Below are 6171 nucleotides of genomic sequence, written 5' to 3' on the forward strand. Positions count from 1 at the left end.
GGGGCAGGACGGCACCCGGCAGCCGCGGGGACGGCGGGGACACCCTGAGCCCGCCCCGCTGGCCCGGCTCTCCCGGGGCACCGGGGCATCACCTCCACCGCTCCCCCTGCAGCTGCCGGGACACGCCGCGGGTGCGTCCCCCTCTCCCCCACGGCCCCGGGGATCACAGCATCCCCCGAGGCGGGCTCTGGGCTCAATCACCGCGACGTGCTGCGGAGCCAGGCGCTGCCTTGCCCTTTCCCCCGCGAGTTTCCGCGCTGGCGGAAGCGGGGCATTATCTCCCTCGCCCATCGCAGGCAGCTGCCCCTGGGTGCACTCCAGCCGCATATTTATAGAGATGCAAACATTACACCCCGGAAATTCCCAGCCTTTACATCACAGGCCAGAGCCTGCGGTGAAGCCCTGACCTTCTTCTTCTTCCTCTCGGTGTGTTCGGGGGCACTGTGACAGAGTGGCCCCGGCCATGGGGTGTCCCAGCCAGGACCAGTGCTCCTGCACGGGTGCTCAGGGCTGCAGCACCGTGCCGCTGAGGGGCACAGGGGACACAGAGGGGCTGTGGGTGCCCCTGGAGGTGCTCAGGGACAGGTCGGGCCGGCCTTGGGGCAGCCTGGTCTAGTGGAAGAGGTCCCTGCCTTGGCAGAGGGGAGATAGATGAACTTTAAGTCCCTTCCAACCCAAACCACTCTGTGATGATTCCATGACGATGATGACACCTGTGTGTCCCCACTGGGGATCTGGGACCCCATCCCTTCATGAGACAGGAGAATAAGGACCAAGAGAAGCTGCTGCTGTCTTAGATGCACATCCTTGATTTTACCATCCAGCCCAGCTGTACATTGCTCAGTGCCATTCCAGAAGTCATGGCTGGGGACACAGGACAGGCACCTGCTGGTGTGGGTGTGTCCCCTGGTCCCCCTCTCCCCCTTCCCCCCAGTTTGGTGCAGATGTCCCCATGGGTCCCCAGGGCCTGCTGTGTGCACCAGCACCCCAAAGCCACCCCAGCGCTGGTGACAACAGAGTTCTCCTGCTCCGTAGCGTGCCGGGAGGATGAGGAAGAGCCAAACTTAATTTATTCCGTGCTGCATTTTCATGCCAAATGAGTCAGAGCACCGGCCTCTCTCAGCCTTTGTTTTGCTTGGCTGCCTGCACCCGCTTTCGCTTGCTGTTTGTTCAATATTAAGTCCCTTGATGGCGCTTGGGCTCAAACCAGCAAGTGCAGCAGAAAAAGCCACTTCCCTGCTGGGACAGGAGCTTTCCCATCCTTTGGAATTGGGAGCGATGCACTTGTTTTATCCTATTTATTTCTTACAGTCTGAGGAACCCTGAGCTTGGTCCCTTGAGCCACCACACCCCGCCAGAGCCAAGTGAAGCCATCGAGGCTGGCAGGGGCCGCGGGATGGGGCCGGAGTGGCTGCGCTGGCTGCTGATTTCAGAGCAAAACCAGCCCCAAACGGAGTTGGGGGAGGTTTCGCCCGGCACAGGACCAGTTAGGAACGAGCACGGCCGCATTCCTGCGCACGTGGGAGCCGCCAGGAGGAAGCGGCACACGGAGGTGTTTCAGTGCCCTGCTTTCCTGCCGTGCGAGCAGGAACTCCCTTCCTGCCCCAAACCCCTGCCGGGGGGGCCAGCGGCTCAGCTGGGCCCTCCAGGGGCTGTCAAAAAAATCCCACCCAGAAAATAAATGAAATTTTGGCTCATCTCCTGCTGTTTGTGTTCCATTTTGGAAGAGATTCCTGAGTTGTTTTGCCTCAACCCCCCTCCATCAGAAGTCAAATCCAGAAAAATTCTTCCTTGAGGAACATTGCTGAACAGCTGCCAGGGCTGATCACTCCATGCCTGGCTCCTCTGCTCCCCTGGGTCCCCAAAACCCCTGGGCACTGCCACGGTGCCTTTTGGGGCTCGTGGGGAAGGGGCTGCCACCCTCCCCCACTGCTGGCTTGACCCACCCGGCCCCGGTGCCACCCCGAATTCCAGTGGGCTGTGTGGGGTGGGACACGGTGGGTGGCCAAGGCCACGGCTCGGGTGCCAGCAGGGAATGAGACCCCCGGGCTGGGGCCCGTCCTCGGCAGCGGGGTCAGCCTCGGCCAGCTGGGGCTGGCACAGGGTGGAGCGGGCCGTGGGATGCCAGAGAAGGGCTTGCCAGGAAAATGTCATCTCGTTGCATAAAACGTGCTCCTCGCCCGCTCCCCTCCCGCCGCAGCAGCAGCTCAAGAGCTTCTTACCCAGGTTAAGTCAATATTGCCACATTGCTGCCTCTGTCGGGGCGCTCGGCCCCTGGAAGGAGCTCCGTGGGTGTTGTAAAGGCTGGAAAGGAGCCAAGGGAATGCGTCTGGGTGGGTGCAGCACCCTGGCGCTCGGCATCCTCCCGCCAGCCCCCTGCTGCCCCGCAGCGGGGCCCGCTCCTGCTTGGCAGCTCCAGGGCACGGCGGGCTCCAGGCTGGCAGGACAGCCCCCCTTCCCCACGCTCGAGAGGCGCCGGTGGCACCGGGGATGGGCACCGGGGATGGGCACCGGGGATGGGATGGGCACCGGGGATGGGCACTGGGGATGGGCACCGGGGATGGGCACTGGGAATGGGCACCGGGGATGGGATGGGCACCGGGGATGGGCACCGGGGATGGACACCGGGGATGGGATGGGCACCGGGGATGGACACCGGGGATGGGATGGGCACCGGGGATGGGCACCGGGGATGGGCACCGGGGATGGGATGGGCACTGGGGATGGGCACCGGGGATGGGCACCGGGAATGGGCACCGGGGATGGGATGGGCGCCAGGGATGGGCACCGGGGATGGGCACCGGGAATGGGCACCGGGGATGGGCACCGGGGATGGGCACCGGGGATGGGATGGGCACCGGGGATGGGCACCGGGGATGGGCACCGGGGATGGGCACCGGGAATGGACACTGGGAATGGGCACTGGGGATGGGCACCGGGGATGGGATGGGCACTGGGAATGGGCACTGGGGATGGGATGGGCACCGGGGATGGGCACCGGGGATGGGCACCGGGGATGGGCACTGGGGATGGGCACTGGGAATGGGCACCGGGGATGGGCACCGGGGATGGGCACTGGGAATGGACACTGGGGATGGACATTAGGGATGGGATGGGCACCGGGGATGGACACCGGGAATGGGCACCGGGCATGGACACCGGGGATGGGCACCGGGGATAGGCACCGGGGATGGGATGGGCACTGGGAATGGACACCAGGGATGGACACCAGGGATGGACACTGGGCATGGACACCGGGGATGGACACTGGGCATGGACACCGGGGATGGGCACCGGGGATGGACACTGGGCATGGACACCAGGGATGGACACCGGGGATGGGCACCGGGGATGGGCACCGGGGATGGGCACCGGAGCTGGATACCAGGGATGGACACCGGGGATGGGATGGACACGGGCACGGGGTGAGCCCCGCCTGGCAGCAGCAGCAGGTGGGGGGAGGGCAGGGAGCACAGCAGGGACCAGCCACCGGAAGGCTCATTTGCAAAATAAACGCTGCAAAACCAACCCTGGCAGAGCCAAGCGAGGAGGGAACCTGAGCACGGGTGCGCGGTGCTTTGGGCAGGCACCGGAGCCTGAACGAGAGCTGCCAGCACCCCCAAACCACAGGCTCCCGGGTCCCCAAAACCACCCTGTGTACAGAGGCTTTGTGCAGCGCCTCTGATCCCCAGCCAAGGTAAAGGCAGAATGCCTGGGCAGTTTACATAAGACAGAGTTTTCCACTACACCGGAGTTTCACTCCGCCTGGTGCTTCACCCAGCAGCTGCAATTTTGCTGCTCTCAAGGGCATTTGCACACAAAAATGAGCCACGCCAGAGATGCGGGGAGATTAGGAGGATTAAGGCTGCAGAACTGGCACAGGAGGAGATGGAAAGCAAACCCCTCTGGTAGGCAGAGGCATTTCATCCCTCAACCTCCGCTCACCTTCATATAGGGGTTAAGGAGGGGGCTCTGGGATGGCTCTAGAAGCTGGAAGCTGGGGGGGATCCAAAAGGACAAAGCCCAGAAAGTGTTTCTAGTGCTGAATAAAGACGTGCAGAATTTCACGCAGTGAAATAAAAGCAGCTGGGCTGGGTTTCTCCCTCCTCAGCTCCCCTTGTGTCGGGAGTGGAGGGAGGATGGGATGCAGGTCCTGCCTGGGCAGGCTGCATGGGGATGCCCACAGCCTCTGAAGGAACCACAGCATCTGCAAAACCCTCCTCCCAAAAACAGGGGGAACACCGCTGTGCTCCTCAGCCTGTGCCAGGCTCCAGGCACTGCCAGGGATCCCACAGGGATCAGCAGGTCCTACCCAGGGGATCCTCACAATCTACTCAGAAGTAACAATGGGCACCGTGAGGAGCAAGTCTTACCCTCAGGTGTAGCTAAAATGGAGCTGGTGCCACGGCTGGTGACAGGGAGAGCCCCAGCCCTGGTTCTGGGGTTTAGGGGTGCTGCTGGCTGCTCCAGCCTCACCCAGCAGCCAACAGGGCCCGAGTTACACCCCTGGGACTCAATGCCAGCAGGACCCTGCCACCCCCAGCCCCACCAGATCCACCTTCAGCACTGCCTTGGGCTCCCAGGGGTGTTTTAAATCCATCCCCACGCGCCAAAGGCTCAGAGGTGCTTGGCTGGACGAGGCCATGGGCACACAAAGTGGGGTGACAGCCTGGCCTGAGTGGGTTCAGGGCTCTGTGGGGCACTGGCTGTGGGTTCCTCACAGCTCAGCTGGCTCCTGAGCACCCCGAAGGGGCTGGCACAGCCAGACAGCACGGCCAGCACACCCCAGTGCCACAGCCCTCGGCAGGCTCAGCTCCTGCAGGGAAACGGCCTCACCCTCTGGAAGGAGCCAGGAGGACAATCCACGGCAAACTGGGATGGAGGAGACTCCCACAAACACAGAGAGAAACGCAGACAGAGAGGGACACGCTGACAGATGGACACACGGACACACACAGACACACAGACACTTGCCTTGCGCTGTCGCTGCCGGGACCCGCGGCCGCCCCGCGCCCCAGGCCGGTCCCAGGAGGGAATGTCGGGCCGGCCGCAGCGCTCTGCGCTCTTTAAGGGCGCCCCGGCGCGCAGGAGATCCGCCACACGCGGGGGATCGGGATCAATAGGTCACAGCGTGCACTGACTTGCCCCCAGAACGAAATCAGCAGAGGATTTGGGGCTGGTGGGGAAGCAACAATCAGGGCTTTAATCCCGCATGGGCACAAAATCCCAGGATAAAAAGGCCAGAGCGGTCCTAATTGCTGACTGCTGTGTGTATGTGGGAGCAAAACCTCTTAGGCTGCAGGGGGCCTGGGGGAGGCACCTCGGTGCCTTCTGGAGTCCTTTAGGTCAGGGTAGCTCGGTAAGATCAAGTCCAACCACTCCCCCAGCATCGTCGTATTGCCACACCACTGACCCGTGTCCCCAAGTGCCACATCCACACGGCTTTTGAATCCCCCCAGGGATGGTGACCCCACCACTGCCCTGGGCAGCTGTGCCAGGGCCTGCCCACCCTCCAGTGAAGATTTCCCAATCCCCAACTAAACCTCCCCTGGCACAGCTTGAGGCCGTTTCCCCTTGTCCTGTCCCTGTTCCCTGGGAGCACAGCCCGACCCCCCCGGCTGTCCCCTCCTGTCAGGGAGCTGTGCAGAGCCACAAGGGCCCCCTGAGCCTCCTTTTCTCCAGGCTGAGCCCCTTTCCCAGCTCCCTCAGCCTCTCCTGGGGCTCCAGCCCCTCGGTGTCTTTCTCGAGAGCGGCCCAGAGTTGCCCCAGGGCTGGAGGTGTCCCGGCAGTGCCGATCCACCTGCAAGAGCAGGGACCCCCCGAGCCCCCCGGAGACAGAGAGCACCCGGGAGGAGCCGCTGCCCCTCTGTGCCCATCACGGCCCCGCTGCTGCCAGGGACCCCTCGAGCCGCTCCCCACGCGTGTCCTGACTCCTGGGGGTGTCAGGCTGACCCCGCACATCTTGGGGGGGTCCAACCCTGCCGGGGCTCCTTTCAGGCAGGGCTGGAGCCGGGAGCGCGGGGCTCCCCCAAAGCCAGGGGAGGATGCTGCGGGGCGCGGAGGGGCGGGGCGGGCAGCAGGAGCAGCAGGAGGCAGGAGGAGCAGGAGGAGGCAGAGGCGGTGCAGCCCCGTCCCGCCTCCCGGCGGGGCCCGGCCCGGTGGCGGCGCAGA

This window comes from Hirundo rustica, chromosome 15, assembly GCF_015227805.2.
Source record: "Hirundo rustica isolate bHirRus1 chromosome 15, bHirRus1.pri.v3, whole genome shotgun sequence".
Lineage (NCBI taxonomy): Eukaryota > Metazoa > Chordata > Aves > Passeriformes > Hirundinidae > Hirundo > Hirundo rustica.